This window comes from Falco naumanni, chromosome W, assembly GCF_017639655.2.
Source record: "Falco naumanni isolate bFalNau1 chromosome W, bFalNau1.pat, whole genome shotgun sequence".
Lineage (NCBI taxonomy): Eukaryota > Metazoa > Chordata > Aves > Falconiformes > Falconidae > Falco > Falco naumanni.
The window spans coordinates 26306420-26326752 of NC_054079.1; the positions used below are offsets into that span (position 1 = coordinate 26306420).

Consider the following 20333-nt stretch of genomic DNA (forward strand, 5'->3'; position numbering starts at 1 on the left):
TCCAGGGTTTTATCTGTAAAACACTTAACGTATACATAGTCCCCTGGTTGTATATCGTGAACAGGCCCATCCAGACCCCTACTGCGTGTTCCCATCACATGCTTCTCAATTCTTATTAATTGTTTGTTTAGTGCCACCATATAGGAAGTCATTGTTTCTTCACCAATCTGTGAAGACGTCCCCTTTTGTACCCCATATGGTCGTCCATATAAAATTTCAAATGGGCTAAGCCCCTCTTTTGCTCTTGGTCTAGTTCGAATTTGTGTGTGTAAAAGCTAATGGCAAAGACTGGGGCCAAGTTAGATTTGTTTCTTGACCTAGCTTGACAATCTGTTGTTTGATTAGATGATTCATCTTTTCCACCTGGCCACTCGATTGTGGTCAGTATGGGGTATGTAATTGCCAATCTATTCCTAGATGGTGGCTGATCTGTTGCACTATTCTGGACACAAAATGTGGTCCTCTATTGGAAGAGATTGTTGCTGGAACCCCAAAGCAGGGGGATAATTTCATTTAACAATCCTTTCGTTACCTCTCTTGCATTATTTGTTCGACAAGGAAAGGTTTCTGGCCAACCTGAAAAGGTATCTGTTAGTACCAATAAATATCGATACCCCCCTTTTCTAGGAAGTTCCGAGAAATCGGATCTGCCAATGTTGCCCTGGAACATTTCCTCTACTAATGTTCCCTAGTTTTATTTTATTTGCTTTATTGGGATTATTGCATAAACACATTTCACATTGCTGAGTCACCTGTTTTATTACAGTATACAAGTTTTGCCCTATCAATTTCTGATTTAGACTTTTATATAAAGCATCAGCTCCCCAATGCGTCTTATTAATAATAGGGCTGTGGTCCATATTAAATTGGATGGTACCACTATATGACCATCCCTTAAATAAGTCCACTTACTTAATTTTATTTTATCATTCATGTCCTGAATTACCTTTAAGTTTTCTTTAGAATAGTTTGGCTCTTGATCTGTACTTACAGTTTGGATTTTATCATCTGGTATTAAGGATAATTCCTCCTTTCCTACCTCCTCTGTTACTCGTCTGGCCTCATGGTCGGCCAGGCGGTTTCCAATTTCCAAATCAGTGCCTCAGAGCGGGCCATTCCTCACATCAAGGTCTGGCATGGCATATGTTCCCACCGCTCAACGCCTACTGGGTTGCAGCCAACAGCGGAGCTCAAGATTCTTCTTGGTGGCAAACACCGAGGCCAACCCAGTCTTGCCCTTGACTATGGTAGGAGGCACCTGACCAACCTTATTCCTTGTACTTCGTTGTCAATGCAGTTTCATCTGCACATCCCATAACAAGTCACTGTCATGGCAAAACACACAGATTTACATTAGTAGAACTACTACAGAGTGTATTTTATTTCAGGTTTTCTGCCAATATCCCCACAGCCTTGCTGACCAAGGGATATTATTTTTATCTGAACTGGGCAAGCCTCCCCTTATCATTTTTACTGTAACAGGTAAAGCATTTTTCACCTTTTATTTTCGGATACACCTGGTTAAAAAATTATTTTACTTCAGGGAAGTCCTCTTTTCCGTTGAATTAAAGATAAGCTTAATATTTCAATTACTTGATCATTTAACTTTTAGTTTCATTTCTCCTTCTTTAAACGTCTAGATATTCTAATAAATCTCATCCCAACAAAGATTTCGGTGAATTTGGCATTCTTATTTGTTTTCTTCGTTTGTACTTTAAAGGTTTCAGGATGTTTTCCTGGTGGCCAGCAGCTCCCACAACTGTAACAAATTATTATATTTTTTTTACTGAAGTTTAACAAATAAGTTGGTTTCGTATTCACTAAAATTCCACCTCATACCCATTCCCTGCCCTAAAGAGCAGTTATGGGTCCTGTTGTACTGCAAATGCTGCAGCAACTGGGGTGACATTGTCAGGTCCTTCTGCTCAATTGTCAGCAATAGCAACCCCCTCCTCCCCACCATCAGGAGGATTCAGGGCAGGAGATGCTGTTCCTGCTCGGCAGGTTACACAAGCCTGCCTCTGCAGCACCACTTCTGCTTTAACTCTTTCTTACCCTGAATGCAAATCTGCTACTTGTTGCTTTAAGTCTGTGTTCTTACATATCAGCCTTCGCAGGTAAACAGCAAGCACCCTGCCATGCATCCAGCGTGACTCAGCCGCACCTTCGAGGGGGTACGGGGGTTTGTACAAACTCACCCCAATACTTTAACACTTTCACAAGGTCTTTGATTCTCCACACACACACACACCTGCCTCAGGTTTTACATACATCAGTACAAGTTTTTATCTTACAACGTGTTTCATTCTGGTTGCTCCACAGAAGGAACCGCAACCTGAGCTTTTTAACACAAAAATTTCAACAAGAACATCTTTCTAGTTTAGGTCTCAGTTGTTGGGGGTTTTTTTTCTATCCTTTTCTAGAGCCATAATCAAAGATCAGGTGATGTTAATCCCGCACTCTTTCTAGTGTTAGTACCATAGGATCCCGAGGGGGTACTAATCCACAGTCCTTTTGCCACTCGGGTTTGTCCTGGAGGACGAAGAACATGTCTGCATATGATACTTCGTCCCATTTTCCCTCTCTCCTCAGAAACAACATTAATCGCAGGAGAGTGTTATAATCTAACGTTCCTCCCTCCTGAGGCCATTTCGCATCACTCCAATTTATACAGAGGCCACCACTGATTACAATATTTAATCAATTTCCTTCTATTTTCGGTATCACCATGTCCTACGATATCACTCCAATGTTTTAATATACAACCCAAGGGCGATTTTTCACAGGGCTTACTCCTTCCATTTCCCATTTTGCAATTTTAATTACTTTGTTTTTCTCTGGCCGCCTTAGCCACCCAAGGTCGGAAACACGGATAGAGCTCCTTACTTGTTTTGCACTCAAACGCGTGTCTCAAGCACTCTTGCACTCACACTCAGTCAAAATAATTAAGCTATACACGGAAAATCAAAATGCGCATCTCAATCACACCATTCACACTCTCCGGGCAGCCCTCAGTCACACAAGCAGTATGTTATACGGTACCGTGCACTTATGTACAACTTTTAGGAACACTGACAGTTCACAAAGTATGCATTTCAATGAACAATTGCCAAAAAACAAACAACAAACAAAAAACCACATTTTTCCTGGTCTTAAGCAGAGTGTTAAGTTTTCCGCTATTTGCCACGAATTACCAGAATATTATTATTTTTCAACATATATTTCATAACTCCGAGTTTTGAACATGTAACAAGACAACACACAGAACAAACAAGACACAGAGCGCTATTTTAGTTGTTACATTCTAGGAATTCCCCAATTCTTAAGAAAAACTAAAGGAAGGTTTTAGCTTCCCCCTTTTTCTTATTTTTTTTTCCTTTTTTTTTCCTACGCAAAAGTTTCCCTTTTACTTTTGCTGTGAGGTCCCTCTTGTTCCTGTGAGATTCCGCCTTATTCCGTCCCGCCCCCCCGCTTTCCGTCACGAGGCCTCCGGGCTTTTAGGAATGGCAGTCACCTCGGGTTTGCTCGATCTGCCCTCAAGATCGCTAGCGGCCACCCCTTGGTCAGCAAACCCCCTCCCAAGGTACCTTTCCTCCTGGGGACTACGCTGCGCGCCGGACGTCTCCGTGCGTCTCACCAGCCGCCCCGTTACTAAACATACCGTTTTATCCGCGGATCCAGGGTTTCTCTTCTGCTCCCGGGTGAACAGCTGAGAAGAGGAGGCTCCTCCGAGGAAATCTCCCGGGGCGCGCCTAGGAGCGTCCGCTCCGCAGCTGGTCCCTCAGCCGAGCAGAAATCCTCCTGCCTGGCTCGCCAAAACTGACGTGCGGAATTAGACTCTATAACTCGAAAGTTATAAAGTAGGTATGTTTATTGCGCTCAGATGCACGGGGGATCGCTCCTCCACAAGCGTGCATACCCGAAGTGACGAACCATCTCACATTTATACAATAAAACAAATGAATATTCAATTAACGCCTATACATATTCGTTACCTAAACCCCGCTTCGTATGTTAATTAGCTTATCAGTCCGTTGCTGGAATGTGGTGGTCTTGCAGGTTTGCAGGTGATTCATGTTCTTGTGACAATCTGATCTTCTTCAGCAAGGAGACTTAGCACTCCCTCCCTCTAGATAGCATTTGAATGTCTCTCATCCTTTTCTCATTCTCTTTTAAATAGCCCCTTTGTTAGAGGAAGAAGGGCAGGCGTCTCCTCGAAACTGTAGTTGTCTCCTCAGAGCTGTGTGCCTATGTGACCAGACACCGCACCCATGACTAGTCACCATACCCACATTCCTTGGGCAGACATATACAATCACAGTCGGTGTCCATTGTCCCCATTTCACACTATTTCTCCATATCAGCTCCAGCATGGTCTGTTCCACAGGCTGCAAGGAAACACCAGCTCTGGTGCCTGTAGTACCTCTTCACCCTCCTTCTCTGATCTCAGTGTTCTCATGGTTGTTTCTCACACTTTTTTTCCCCCTCACTCCTCACTGCTTGTGCAGTATTTTGCCCTTTCTTAAATTTGTGTTTTCTCAGAGGTACTACCAGCTTCGCTGATTGGCTTAGCTGTGGCCTGTAGAGGGTTTGCTGTGGAGCCAGCTCGAACTGGCTGTGTCAGGCACAGGGAAGCCCCTACTCTCTTCATAGAATTATAGAATCATTTAGGTTGGAAAAGACCTTTGAGATCATCAAGTCCAATTGTTAACCCAGGACTGTCAAGTCCACCACTAAACCATGTCCCTAAGCAATGCATCTACATGTTTTTTAAACACCTCCAGGGATGGTGATTCCACCACCTCCCTGGGCAGCCTGTTCCAATGCTTGACCACCCTTTCAGTGAAGACATTTTTCCTAACATCCAATCTAAACCTCCCCTGATGCAACTTGAGGTCATTTCCTCTTGTCTTGTCGCTTGTTATCTGGGAGAAGAGACCTACCCCCACCTGCCTACAGCCTCCTTTCAGGTAGTGGTACAGAGCAATAAGGTCTCCCCTGAGCCTCCTCTTATTCAGACTAAACAACCCCAGCTCCCTTAGCTGCCTTTCATAAGACTTGTGCTCTAGACCCTTAACCACCTTTGTTGCTCTTCTCTTGAAACGCTCCAGCACCTCTACATCCCACTTAAAGTGAGGGGCTCAAAATGGAACACAGTATTCAAGGTGTGGCATCACCAGTGCAGAGTACAGGTACAGGGGGACAATCACTCCTTTTGCTGTAACTTATATAATTAAATATCTTCAAACTACAGTACATCTGCATTTAGAGATTAAAAACTCTATGTGAACAAACATGTCACCAATGTGAACAATTCTTATTACAATATTACTCAAGGCAGTGAAACCAGACTTTCAGGTAGGGGCTTTCTAAGACAGGAGAGCTGTGAATTAGTCAATCCTTGATGCCTCGGCTTTGGCTTCCATTTGTCTCCTAGTGTAACCAGGACACCACGTCATTTATTTATACTTATCAGAAGCCTATCTCACCCATAATCATTAATGATATAAGATGTTCTCTAACATTCAAACACAGAAAGTGAAATGCATTAGGCTGAGTGACAGAAAACCAAATAGTCTCCAGAATATTTGCTTTTAAACAAACATGGCATTTTACATAACAAATGCAACTCCATAGGCTCTTCATCTTAAATTTTCAGTACAAGTAAGCAAAACAAGTCTATACAAATGTTATTGATTTGTTAATAAGTTAAGATTGATTGACTTTGATTGATTAATTGATTTTATAAAATCATTTTATAAAATTGAAAAATAGAAGGATAAGAAAAAAAATTTATAAGAAACTTATAGCTACACAGTAAAAGTTGTTATGAGATCTTCTGTACGTCCTGTACCAAGGCTAGAAGAAGGGGCTGGAACTATTGTTAAAACATAGGTAATAACTTTAGGGTTGAAAGGTTTCTTTGTATTTGACCAGTCTTCTGTATGTAGAAGTGTATTGAAATGTCAGAATATGAGATTAATGGGAACTGGGGAGAGTCGACTGGAACAGCTTGTAGGTGCCTGCCAAGAAACCATGAACTTTAGTAAAAGGTAATTCCGGCAGGGGGAGATCGCGACCACCAACTCATATACCACCTACCCAAATTGTACCCCAGACCCATTTCTAGACCTTTCTAAGCTCTACTGCGCAGAATCGGATATAGGAGGAGAATATGTTAATGATTTACGGGAAATATCATGGTTATGCATGAATACTTAATGAATATGTATGAATAAGTTCTATATATGGTGTCTGATTTTGAGACCTGGCATGCGTTGATCGTGAGAGGACTTGCTCACGCACCCGGCCGTCAATAAAGAAGTGTCTGCTTATCTACATCACATTGGTGTCGATAAGTTCTTCATTCCGAGATTTCGGTAACACAAGGATCAAACTACTGGCTGCTACAATGCTAAGAAGGACTTTACTCATAATTACAGTTGGTTTAAAAGTAATAAAAAATAATATATCTTTGGATTCCATTAATAGATCATATTGAAATTAAAGTAGGAGGTGCAAGAGAAAGGATAAAGTCTACCAGGTCTAAAAAAAGATGCACGTGGCCTTCCCCATTCTTCTAAAAATGGTTATGAAAAACTGTCCTGTTAGGCACAGGCAGGTACAACCCATACTGGCACTGGTTGCAGCCTCTTACCAGCCTTAATTACCTGCTGTGGCCACCTGACTGCAGCACCTCTGTTGGTAAATGCTGCTCCTTTAGCTCTGCTTTGAAAGCATCCAAACCAGCAGAATAGGTATCAATACATATATATACAAGCAATAAGTAACAAGTATACAAGATAAGTTATAGGTGTCCAGCCTGCCAACCTCAGGCAGAAATCCCACCCCCTCCCAACAGCCTCAGTGACTATTTGCCCTGGAAGTCTCTCCCCTCTTAAGCTCTCGTGCTTTGTTGTGATTGGCTGTGTTGTGGTTTAACCCCGGCTGGTAATTAAGCACCACCATAGCCCCTTGCTCACTCCCCCCTCACCCACAGGGATGGGGAGGAGAATCAGAAAGGAATGTAAAACTCGAGGGTTAAGATAAAAATAATAATTGAAATAAAATAAAAAAGAACAAACAATAATAATAACAACAACAGTTATAATGAAAAGGAGAGAGAGGAATGAAATCCTAAGAGAAGGGAGAAAAAACAAGTGATGCACAATACAATTGTTCACCAATGCCCAGACAGTCCCTGAGCAATGATCGTCAGGCCTCGGCCACCCACCCACACCCAGTTTGTATACTGAGCATGACATCCCATGGTACGGAATATCCCTTTGGCTAGTTCAGGTCAGCTGACCTGGCTTTGCCCCCTCCCAAGTTCTTGTGCCCCTCCAGCCTTCTTGCTGACAGGGCCTGAGAAACTGAAAGGTCCTTGACTTAGTATAAATGTTACCCAGCAACAACCAAAAACATCAGTGTGCTATCAACATTCTCACACCAAATCCAAAACACAGCACTGCACTAGCTACTAAGAAGAAATTTAACTCTATCCCAGCTGAAACAAGGATAGGCTGGTTGGACCAGCCACCCCTATTGGTTTACTGGGCCCAGAAGGCCCTTTTTCTATATACACAGGGGCTGCTATTTTAGGATAGTGCACTTCCATTTTATGGCAGGGAGCTGCAATTTTTTTATACATCATACTACTCTGTGACTGGCTGATGGACATTACTTAACACCATCAGGCCCATGTGTTCTCAGGAAGCCTTGTGATTGGCTAGAAGGACTATCCACCTCTCTGGGTATACCCAGAGGAACATCAGAAAAGTAAGCCCCCTTTCATAACATACAGGTAGGCTGCCACTTTTGACAGCCTCATTCCCACATGTTTTCATACTGTACTGTGTTTGACTGACAGCCATTCCTTGACATCATCATACAAAGGTGTTATCAGGCAGCCCTGTGATTGAATATGCAGCACTTCCTTTGGACCAGGAAGCAGCTGTATGATTCACTGCCTGCCCTCTTTGAATCATAACAGGCTCAGATATGAAAAGACATACATTAATTTACAATATATACAAATAAAGAAATACATATATAAAGGAGTGAACAAATATGTATAAATACATATTTTATTTATACTGTGATGGGTTGACCTTTGCTAGCTGCCAAGTGCCCACCAAGCCATTCTGTCACTCACCCTCAGCAACTGGACACCGCGAGAAGAAATGAAAAGCTCTTAGACTGAGATAAGGACAGGGAGCTCACTCAGCAATTAGTGTCACAGGCAAAACACTTGACTTGGGGAAATTAGTTTAATTTATTGGCAGAGTAGGATAATGATAAATAAGAACAAATCTAAAACCACCAGCCCCCCACTCCTCCCTTCTTCCTGAGCTCAGCATCACTCCCAGTACCTCCTCCCCCTGAACTGCGCAAGGGGATAGGGAATGGGGTTCGCAGTCAATTCATTACACATTGTCTCTGCCACTCCTTCCTCCCCACACTCATCCCATGCTTCAGCATGGGGCCCCACCCTCAAGATATGACCTTCTCCAGTGTGGGTCCTTTCCATGGAGTGTAGCCCTTCAGGAAGGGACTGCTTCAGCATGAGTCCCCCATAGGGTCACAGGTCCTACCACAAAACCTGCTCCAGCATAGGCTTCTCTCTGTGGGATCACAGGTCCTGCCAGGACCCTGCTCCAGTGAGGGCTCTCCAAAGGATCACAGCTTCCTTTGGGCACATCCACCTGCTCTGGTGTGGGGTCCTCCACAGGCTGCAGGTGGATATCTGCTCCACCATGGACCTCCATGGGCTGCAGGGAGACAGCCTGCCTCATCATGGTCTTCACCACAGGCTGCCATTCAGCACCTGGAGCACCTCCTCCCCTACTTCACTGACCTTGATGTCTGCATAGTTGTTTCCTTTCACATATTCTCACTCCTCTCTCCCAGCTTCTGTTCTACAGTGGCTTTTTCCCCTTAGATATGTTATCACAGAGGTAATACCAAAGTTGCTGGTTGGCTCAGCTTTGGCCAGCAGTGGGTCTTGGAGCCAGCTGAAACTCATTCTGTCCAGACAGCTTCCAGTGTCTTCCCTCAGAAGCCCACCCTGCAGCACCCCTGCTACTAAAACCTTGCCACATAAACCCAATACATTTACAGAGATATGCTATTGTATAGAATATATACATCTATATATGTATGTGTATATATTTTATATATAAACTGTTATACAGCTATAGAAATTAAATCTATATAGCCATGAAAACATAGGTATAAAAGATAAAACATTCTTTAATAAGAGCTAATGGAATGAATCATTAAATTTTAAACATGAATAGAAACAAAAGTAAACAATGGGGTCAGGGACTCTACCAGGCTGCAGATCAATCCCTGATGTGTCTGGGACATGGGTAGAACTTCAAGAGGGTGGAAGGGTGCCAAAAGAAGCAGGCACAGACAAGTAGTAACATGCCTGAGGGGCTGCAGCCCCGTCCAAGGAGGCCCACCAAGGGACCTCTTGTACAAACCCTGTAATGTACAAAGAGACTAATCCTCTGAGCTGGATGGAGAGGCCCCTGCATCCTGGCCTGGCCCAACAGGATGACTATGCGGCATTACTGGGGCAGAATTTGGGCTTTGCACAGCGCTGCAGGACACAGGCAATGCTGTCTGCAAAAATGGAAAACCAGAACAAAATTCCAACTTCAGAAAAACCTGTGCATGGGGACAATAAGGAAAAGGTCCAAAGGGGATCCCCAAAAAGACAATGTACATCAGAAGAACCAGCCAATTGGCCCTTGAACCACAAATTGGATTTCAAGGCAAGTGTCATGCAGAGTGGGCAGGTGGTGGAGCTCCCTTTGCCCATGGATATGGGGGATATTACAGCTACCTGTAAGACCATTTTGGGGTGTGGGCTGGTGCTCTATGTGTTTCTTTGTCCTTAAGCTGATGATATTTTAGAATGTTTTAAAAAATTTTGACTGCCTGTCTGAGGGGGAGAAGTCAGGAGCATGCCACGTCTGCATTTCTGTCTAAACAGAGGTCTCCTCTTCATCCTAGCTATATCAAGCCTAGCTGTGTACTCAATCTTTTGATCATGGTGAACCTCAAACTCAAAATATGCCCTAATTGGCACACTATGAGCTGTGGCACAAACTATCTCCTATGAAGTGACATTAGCCATTATCCTCCTATCTGTAACTATATTAAGCAGGAACTATAAGCTAAACACCCTCACCATTTACCCAGGAAACACTGTACCTCATCTTCTCCTGACCTCTTGCAATAATATGACACACTTCAACACTTGCTGCAACAAACTGTGCCCCATTTGAACTCACAGAAGGACAGTCTGAACTAGTATCGGATTTCAGTTTAGAGTATGCTGCAGGACTATTTATCATACTAATAAACACGTTAACTACCATCCTATTCCTCAGCCCCAGCTAACTAAATCTATCTCCAGAGCTGTTCTCAATGGCCCTTGCCACAAAGATCTTACTCCTCTCCTCAGGCTTCCTATGAATTTGCACCTAATATCCACGATTCTGCTACAACCAGCCCATGCATCTCCTCTGAAAAAAATTTCCTACCCCTAACACTAGTGCTATGCCTTTGACAAACCAGCGTACCAACTTGCTACACAGCTGTACCTCCTTACTTAAGGAAACATGCCTGTACATAAAGGGTCACTATGATAAATTGACCATAGAGGTATACAAGCCCTCTCATTTCCTAAGAAAGAATTAGAAAAGTAGGAATTGAACCTACACAGAAAAGATCAAAGCCCTCCACACTCTATTTATATTATTTCCTAGTTTATGAGGCCAGCTGGGATCCACCTGAGGGTACTGATCTCCTTCTATGACAAGATGACCCTCCTAGTCGATGAGGGAAAGGCTGTGGATGTTGTTGACCTGGACCTTAATAAAGCCTTTGACACCGTCTCCCACAGCATTCTCCTGGAGAAATTGGCTGCTCATGGCTTGGAAGGGTGTACTCTATGCTGGGTAACAAGCTGGCTAGACAACCTCAATGGAGAACAAGACATCCTAAAAATACAAGGTTGACATGGTTTAACCCCAGCTGGCAACCAAGTACCATGCATCTGCTCGCTCACTCCCCCTCACCCAGAGGGATGGGGAAGAGAATCGGAAAAGAATGTAAAACTAGAGGGTTGAGATAAGAAAAATTTAATAGGTAAAGCAAAAGCCGCGCATGAAAGCAAAGTAAAACAAGGAATTAATTCACTACTTCCTGTTGGGGTCTTCCGCAGGTTTGCAGACAAGTTAGTTGACTTCAAAGACTTAGCCGTGTACCTGTAAGACAGCCACAAATTGTCAGGTATGTAAACAGGGTGTGAAGAATCGGAACTTAGAACCGCAGCATACGGGCACCTACAGCAACAGCAAATAGCAAGCAAGAAGAAGGACACAAAAACCTATCAGGGTCTGACACCTGTACTGTCTAAGGTATATAAATAGTTTGTATAAACAATAAAGGGGCCATTTTGTCCGAACCCAGCCACGCAGACATAGTGTTTCTTTTCAGTCCACCTCGACTTGCGTCACCACATTTGGTGACTGCGACGTGCCTATATGATCCCAGTAAGGGGTATCAAAAAGAGATTCTGAGACTGTGCCGATGTGACCCCGGTAAGGGGTGTCAGGAGCAGATCCTGAGACTGTGACCAGCGGGTTGCTGGGGAGGCGGAGCCTGGTGAAGGGGAGTAGCGCAGCGAGCGGCTGCAAGATCCTGGGAGAACGTGACACCGGTAAGGTGAGCCACCAGGGACAACATGGGGAGTAACTTATCTAAAGAAGATACCATGGTGCTATCAATGTGGAAATTAGTATTAGAGAAGCGTGGAATTACTTTAGATGGGCTTCAGTTAAAAAATATGCTATTGTGGGCCAAAACACATGCAGTGGAAATGTCCCCCGTGACTGCTCTTAATGTGTCGACCTGGGACAATTTAGGATCAACACTGTCAGAAGCTCTGGAGAAAGGGGACAAAAAGGCGCCGGGGCTTTTGCTTACCTGGGGACTGCTTAGACATGTTGTAGGGGGCTTCAAGAATCCACAAGACGCAAATGGGGGCTTGCAAAATCAGCAAAATGCGACTGGGGGCTTAAAAAGTCAGCAAAATGCGAATGAGGGTACATCGTTCAAACCTCCCCGTATCCCCCTCCAGAATACAGACAAGAGGATGAGGGGGTGGGGGAGGGGGAGAGTCTGTGCCCCTTACCAGGCGCCACTCCCCAATGCCCTGAATCCCCTAAATCTCTCCAACTGCATCGACTTATACTCGATACCTATTCCAAGGACGAGGACGACAAGCAGAAACCTCGGTAGACCGATCCCAGCCCCCCTGACTCCCCCCAACATTTGTGCCAGCCCACACTCCTTCCCCCCTCGCTCTGGCCCCCCCCGCCCGCCCCCTCGGCTCTGGCCCTGCCTGCGCAGGATGGAAATGCCAAAAACCCGGATTCGGGTCCAGCTATGACAACGTTATCAGTCACAGGCAATGAAGAAGGTGGAGGTGGTAAAAATCCAGTTTCCAGTGGTACAGTAATGACGCGCGACCCTCGGCGATTTTGGCAGGCTGTAAGAGATGGGGCATTAAGAGATGGGAACTGGGATTTAGCAGAACTGATAGGCGGACCGCTCCTTGATCTTCCTACTCCTTCCACCGATGCACCGCACACATATCCTATTGTATTGGGAGATGCGGCTGCTGGTAATCCTCACGTTCATACACCATTTGCTTGGAAAGTAGTACAGGGCTTGCTTGCAAAAAACTGTTTTGCAGTACGGGGTGACTGTTCTGTCACACACAAAAGATGTCTATACTCTACTGTATTACAGCGATTGAAATGTATTTTGGTGTTAAAAAAAAAAAAAGGAATTGTAGAATTGTATGGAACAGAGACAGTGGGTTGTTTTGACATTGATAATGTGCAGTTTTGGCCTTGCTTTTAATGATGTGCAGCTGAGATCCTGCAGCAAAGAGTTAAATAGCTTTAAGGGAGTATGAGTAGAAACTAGGATGAGATGGAAGTGTAGTTTTAACAACCTATCACCTTTTACATAACAAAGCTTGTGTAGCTTGTGTATTTTTAGCTGGGGGTATAAATTGGTGTGAGTCTATTAATAATATGGCACTCACTTAAAAAACAAAACAAACAAACAAACAAACAAAACCAAAAACCAAACCAAACCAAACCAACAACAAAATAAAGGAGAATGAAGGGAATGACCCCAGAGGCACAATTAGAGAAAGCATGTTGTTTTGAACTTTCTGAAAATCTCTGTTGACAATGCGGTGCCTCCCATTGTGCGACATTTTATGTCAATTGGTGACAAGCAGCAAAAGCACGAAGGTGTCTTAGTACGCATGAAAGACCCTCGTACCGGGCATTGGTCAGGACCGCATGAATTGTTAACTTGGGGGAGAGGTTATGCTTGTGTTTCTACAGATGAAGGTCCGCAATGGATACCTGCTCGCTGTGTGCGGCCTGGGCTTAGCGTGCCAGACCGTGGGAGCACTGCTGCCGCCAGTCAACCCAACAACTAATGTGTGGCCTCCTTACTGAACCAGTCCTTGTTTGGTGTGCCCTTCCTTGAAACTGACTTGCAGACATTGTTGCAAAAAAGTGAATGTATGCGGGGAATGAAGAATCTTACTGAAAGTCTTGATATTTGGGATAATTGATTAGCTCTGTATAATGTTAACCCAAAAGAAGTCAATATTGTTTGCACTTTGAATATTGATAGTTGTCTTTATGTAGATGCTAATGTAGTGAAAGGCTATGATGGGACCATGACACCCACATAAATCAACACGTGGTAATGATGTAGTTGATTTATGGAACTGATGGGAACGTATTGCAGCGGCTCTTCTCTTATCCAAAGTAACAGCAGGGAAAGCATTAAAAAGTTAAATCACCTTGTTTGTTAAGCAGTTAAGAATGTGAGTCAAATTTGCCACCATTACATACACAACAGAGCAACTATTGGCTTTTTGTTGTTGGCTCAAGAACATGGCTGTGAGGATTTTGATGGTATGTGCTGCATGGATTTTAGGCGCTCCATTGCAGCAACATGTTACCAAAATCTGAGAAAATGTCAGCCTTTTTGGCATCCATTCACTCAGTTAGCAGTATTGTTTGTTTGCTATTACCTTGGTTGCTGTCATGTTTGCAAGGGCCCTGCAGAACATGGCAAACCTGGTGCTAGCTGTTCAAAAAACAAAAAGGGGGAATTGTTGGGGTTCTGCAGTGGGTGTACCTGCTAAGTAAAGTAAAGTAAAGACTTAGCCGTGTACCTGTAAGACAGCCACAAATTGTCAGGTATGTAAACAGGATGTGAAGAATCGGAACTTAGAACCGCAGCATACGGGCACCTACAGCAACAGCAAATAGCAAGCAAGAAGGACACAAAAACCTATCAGGGTCTGACACCTGTACTGTCTAAGATATAAAAATAGTTTGTATAAACAATAAAGGGGCCATTTTGTCTGAACCCAGCCACACAAACACAGTGTTTCTTTTCAGTTCGCCTCGACTTGCATCACCACATCTTCCCATCAGCAGGCAAGTGTTCAGCCATCTCCAGGAAAGCAGGGCTCCATCATGCATAGCGGTTACTCACGAAGACAAACGCCATAACACTGGATGTCCCCCCCTTCCTTCTTCTTCCCCCAGTCTATATACATCGCAGATACAGCCCTAGCCTTCTCATCCATTGCCCACACATGCCAAAATGTACAGTACGGCTGAATAATCGGCAATCTACATGCAAACAGAGTCTTGTTCTTTTTCATTTGTATCTACCTACACATCAGACAAGGTTTCTATGATGTCTCATATCTATATAAAGAAACCTGAAACATGGGCATTATCCTCCTACTGACCCTCATAGCAACTACTTTCATGGATTATGTCTTACCATGAAAGAAAATATCATTCTGAGGAGCCACAGTCATCACCAACCTGTTCTCTAGCCATCCCCTACATTGGCCAAACCCTTGTAGAATGAGCCTGGGGAGGATTCTCAGTAGACAACCCTACACTAAGTCAATTCTTTGCCCTACCCTTTCTCCTCCCCTTCATAATTGTAGGCCTTACTCTAATCCACCTCACCTTCCTTCACAAATCAGGCTCAAAGAAACCTCTAGGAATTGTATCAGTGCGACAAAATTCCATTTCATCCTTACTTCTCCTTAAAAGATATCCGAGGATTCATACTCATACTCCTACCACTAATAACCCTAGCCCTAGTCTCACCCAACTTACTAGGAGACCCAGAAAACTTCACACCAGCAAACCCACTAGTCACACCTCCTCACATCAAACCAGATTGATACTTTGTATTCACATATGCCCTTCTATGCTCAATCCCCAACAAATTAGGCAGAGTACTAGACCTAGCTGCTTCCATACTAGTCCTATTCTTAAGTCCCCTTCTACATAAATCCGAACAACACACAATAACCTTCTGCCCTCTTTCTCAACTCCTGTTCTGACTCCTAGTTGCCAACCTCCTTATCATAACATGAGTAGGCAGCCAACTAGTAGAACACCCATTCGTCATCATTGGTCAACTAGCCTCACCTACTTCACGACCCTCCTAATTCTCTTCCCTATCACCAGGGCTCTAGAAAACAAAATACTCAATTACTAAAAATACTCTAATCTATAAAAAACATTGGACTTGTAAACTAAAGAGTGAAGACCACACCTCTTCTTAGTTTCACCAAGCCCTTCCCTACCTCAGAAAAAGAGGACTCAAACTTCCATTGCCAGCTCCCAAAGCTGGCATTTTACATTAAACTATTCTCTGACCTCCCCTAAACTGCCCGAATTGCCCCACGAGACAACCCTTGAACAAGCTCCAGCACAAAACCCAGTTAACAACAACCCTCATCCCACTACCAAAAACATCCCCACCCTGCACAAATAAAATATAAACACACCACTAAAATCCAGTCAAACAGAGAACATACCCCCACCATCAACAGTAACCACCCCAAATTCTCAACATTCAACAACACTCCCAACTACCACCCCAACAACAGGTACCAAACCAAACCCTGCACCATACCCCACTATACGCCAGTACCCCCAAGCCTCCAGAAAAGGGTCTGCTGCCAAAGACACAGAATAGACAAAGACCATTAACGTTTCACCCAAACAGACCATAAACAGTACCAAGGACACAAAAGAAAACCTCAAACTCAATAACCACCCACACCCGGCAACAGATGCCAACACCAAGCCAACCACCCCATAATATGGAGAAGGATTAGACTGAAGGATTAGATGGAACCGCCAACACCCCCCCCCCAACAAAAAACACCCCTAAAAAAAAAGCACAAAATAAGTCATTGCAGCTCCTGCTTGGCTTTTCTCTAAGACCTATGGCAGGGGTCCTCAAACTTTTTAAACAGGGGGCTGGTGCACAGATTAAGTGGCAGGAAGTCATCTGCGGCTGCTTGGTTTCCCCCCCCAACCCCTGGCGGGAGGGTGTTCTGTAAATACCAGGGGCCAGATTGAGGACCCTGGGGGGCCATATCTGGCCCGCGGGCCGTAGTTTGAGGACCCCTGAACTATGGCTTGAAAAAATGTCGTACAAATCTCAACCACAGGAAGGCAATAAAATTATTCTCCTCCACTCCCCCCTTCCTCCCCCCCTGTAACACCCAACATCCTCTGTATATTAGTACATTAATTTATATTCCCCAATACATTACATTTATTCTGGTAATACATGTATGTACTAAGTCCATTACTGGGCATACCTCTCTATACATCCATTTCTACTTTCAGGGAGTAATTAAGTAATGCTGTTCAGAATGACACCATTATATGGCCTAAACCCATTTTAATGGTACAATGTACATAGTAATTCTAACTAGATATGAAAGTGCTTGAACTTATACCTTGAATGGTCTCAGGTCATACTACTTCATTCACTTCTCATTGGACCATCATCTAAAGTACCTGGTTATCTATTAATCACTCTTCTCATGTGAAATCAGCATCCTGCCACATATAAGGTCCTACATGTCTAGCTTCAGGATCATTCATTCTCCCTATACCCCTAGCACAACTTGCTCTTTTGCACCTCTGGTTCCTCTGTCAGGGCCATACCCTGACTAATACCTACACCTTGCCTTTCAATGAGTCATCTGGTAGGCTATTTATCAACTGTTTAGGTCATGATCATGACATCTTAAGGTCTTAGCACTTTTGGTTCCTCTTTTTTCTGGGTGTCTTCAGGCAGCCCCTCCAGTGCACCGGGTGATTACAATCTAAAACCTGAGCATTCAATGCTTGGCAGCCTGATTTTGGTCCTCAGGAGCTGCTGAATGAGATGGTTGAAGTATATGGGGAATCACCTTGACACTGATGCACTTTGTTTTCCATTTGATTATGGTGTGTCCACTTACTCCTATCATGTTTATATTTGGTGAATGCTTGTAGGACACAGTTTCTCACTTTTACACTTCCTCTAACTTCTTAAACAATACTAGTAACTTTCAACTAAATACTGAATATGTTTATTGTCATTAATTTTATTCTCACCCTTTTTACACATCATCAGTACTAAAGTTACATTAATAAAATTACATGCACACACTCTCCATGCATGCACACACAATCACACTATAAATTGTTAAAGAAATCCCCCACAACAACAAACAGTCCCTGTAGCTTAAAATAAAGCATGGAATTGAAGATGCCAAGACAGTCTTCTCACATGCACCCAGAGACAAAAGACTTAGTCCTAACCTTACCGTTAGTTTTTGCTAAACATACACATGCAAGTATTTGCGACCCAATGTAAATGCCCTCAATCTCTTACCAAGACGAAAGGAGCAGGCATCAGGCACACTCATTTAGTTGTAGTCCAAAAATGCCTTGCTTAGCCACACCCCCATGGGTACTCATCAGTAATTAACATTTAGCAATAAGTGCAAGCTTGACTTAGTTATAGCAACACTTTAGGGTTGGTAAATCTTGTGTCAGCCACCACGATCACACAAGAAACTCAAATTAATCATACATAGCATAAAGAGTGGGACAATATTATCACAGCTACTAAGATCAAAATGCAACCGAGCTGTCATAAGCCCAAGATACACCTAACACCAACCTCAAGAGGATCTTAGCACCTACGATTAATTAAACCCCATGAAAGCTAGGGCACAAACTGGGAGTAGACACCCCACTATGCTGAGCCCAAAATCTCAATGCTTACCCCACTAAAGCATACACCTGAGAACTATGAGACTGTAGAAGAATGGCTGCAGAAGCGTGGCCACAGAATCCCTAAAGATCTGCACAATCCAGGCCTGGAACTAGAATTGTGCTGAAGTTGTTGTGCTGAAGTTAACAAGAAAGTGGCCTTGATCTATTCTTGAATCCTGAGACCAAGTAACTTTGTTGTACTAACAGGCTGTGGCTGTAACAAGCTGCAGCTGTTAGGGAAGACATGTGCAAGGCCAAGGGAGATAGGGAGCGGAATGGGAATAAAGGGAGTAGCAAACCACAAGGCTAAAACATAGCTAACGCAAATAGCTGCATGGATAGAATGCTTGTTTTAATCATGATAATTAGTGGTGTGAGAGCAGCGCGCGCTTAGGGGCTAATAACCAATTATATGTTTGCTTTGGGAACATGCTTGTGTATTGAGGCTATATAAGAAGAGTTAGAAGCCAATAAAGATGAGCAAGATGCATAACTCATATTGAGTAATTTCTTGACTCTGGCAGACCCCTCTCCCAACAATTGGCGCCCAAACGACAGGAACGTGGAAAACGGTTAGGGAGACGCTAGAGAGGAGTTTGAGCAGGAAGGCGTCCGTAAGGAGTAAAGGCGTCTGAATCTGGCATAGAGCTCCTGCATGGACCTGCACAGGTAAGAGCGTTTTCCCCTCGATAATGGAAAGGGAGGCGGTACTCATGCTTTTATGTGATATTCTTGCTAAGCAAGAGGCTAGCCTGAGCACAAAGAAGCTCCATGAGCTCTGTAGGTGGGCGAAGGACAAAGGACACCTAAAAGACCCGCAATTGATGTTTTGTGTGACAGAGTGGCGAGAGATCGGGGATTCCCTTTGGGATGCGACCCTTAGCGGCAGCAAGTCGGCCAAGGACTTGGGACCAACCTGGCGGGAGGTCATGAACCATTTACGGTCAATGGTTGCAGAAAAAAAGATGGCTATGGCTGCCTCAGACCTCCTTGGTCGGGAAACCGAGTCGATGGAGTCTACCCGGTTATTTGGTCAAGGCGTTCCGTCTGCAAAAGGCATAATTGTGCCTATTAAAAAATCTGCGACAGAGCTGTTACACCCGACACCGACACCAGAGGGTGCCGCCGCAACGGGTGGTCCACAGTGCCGCCCTGAAAGCTACCGAGAGCCGCCCCCCGTGCTAGATGAGGAAGAGGGTACAAGAGCGGGTCCGAGCGCGCCTCTGAATGAGAGTGCAGAGTCCGATAAAGAAAATGAACCCACCCCAGCTGCCCCGATGCCCCGTCCCCGAACAAAACCGTCTGACCGGACCTTAAACCGCTTGCTGCAGCAACTGAACGAATGCCATCTGCCTACTGCCGGTCGTGATGTTCAAGTCCTGACCCAGGAAGGCGTTATCCTCCAGCCTGCCGCTCCCCAAAGTTGTTGGTTTGGGGTTATACGAGACGCTATATTGGAGGGAGAGTGGGAGGCTGCTTCTGCTGTTGCATGTCCTGTGCGGACCACCACGTTACCAGACGGTTCAGCAGCCGCAGCGTGGAAGCCTTTTGATTGGAAGTTTATGCAGCAGCTGCGACAAACTGTTACACAATATGGTTTACAATCTGAACCAGCCAAGCACCTGCTGAATTAAGTGTTTGACTCTGAAATCATGACACCCAGTGACTGTACTTCGCTAGCCAGATTGCTTCTTACACCAGCACAGTTCCCCGCGCCCCGCCCCGCAGCTCCCCCCGCTCGCCCGCCCAACCACCGCCACGGATCCCCCCAGCTGCTGGCGAAAAGCGGAGTCCAGAGTTCGGTGTGGAGCTGCAGATCGCACCCCCGCCGGTGGTAAGACCGCGTAGAGTAAATCGCGGCAGGGCTCTACGCTAAATTCCACTCTGTCGGGGGGGGGCACTACGGAAGACCGCAACGAGTAAATCGCGGCGGGGCTTGTCCGCGCTGATATCCTTTCTGTGAAAGGGGAGAGCTCTGAGAAGACCACGATGGAATGATGGAATTAGACGCGGCAATTAAACTGTTAACTGGCATCCTCCTTGAGAGGGGAGGGCGTTAAAGAGACAGAAGCGGAGACCTTAGTTCGCTGGGCACGAAAAAAGAATAAGAAACCC

General features: G+C 44.6%; 1 long non-coding RNA gene and 1 pseudogene across 1 annotated transcript; both read left to right on the forward strand.

Moving 5' to 3' along the window:
* The first annotated feature begins 11587 nt into the window (after nt 1-11587).
* LOC121080552 lies at nt 11588-12754 on the forward strand. The gene is made up of 2 exons (XR_005825411.1): nt 11588-11742; nt 12289-12754. It is a non-coding gene; the product is annotated as an uncharacterized LOC121080552 (long non-coding RNA).
* A 688-nt stretch (nt 12755-13442) lies between these two features.
* Nucleotides 13443-15355, forward strand: LOC121080454 (annotated as a pseudogene).
* The last annotated feature ends 4978 nt before the right edge of the window (nt 15356-20333 follow it).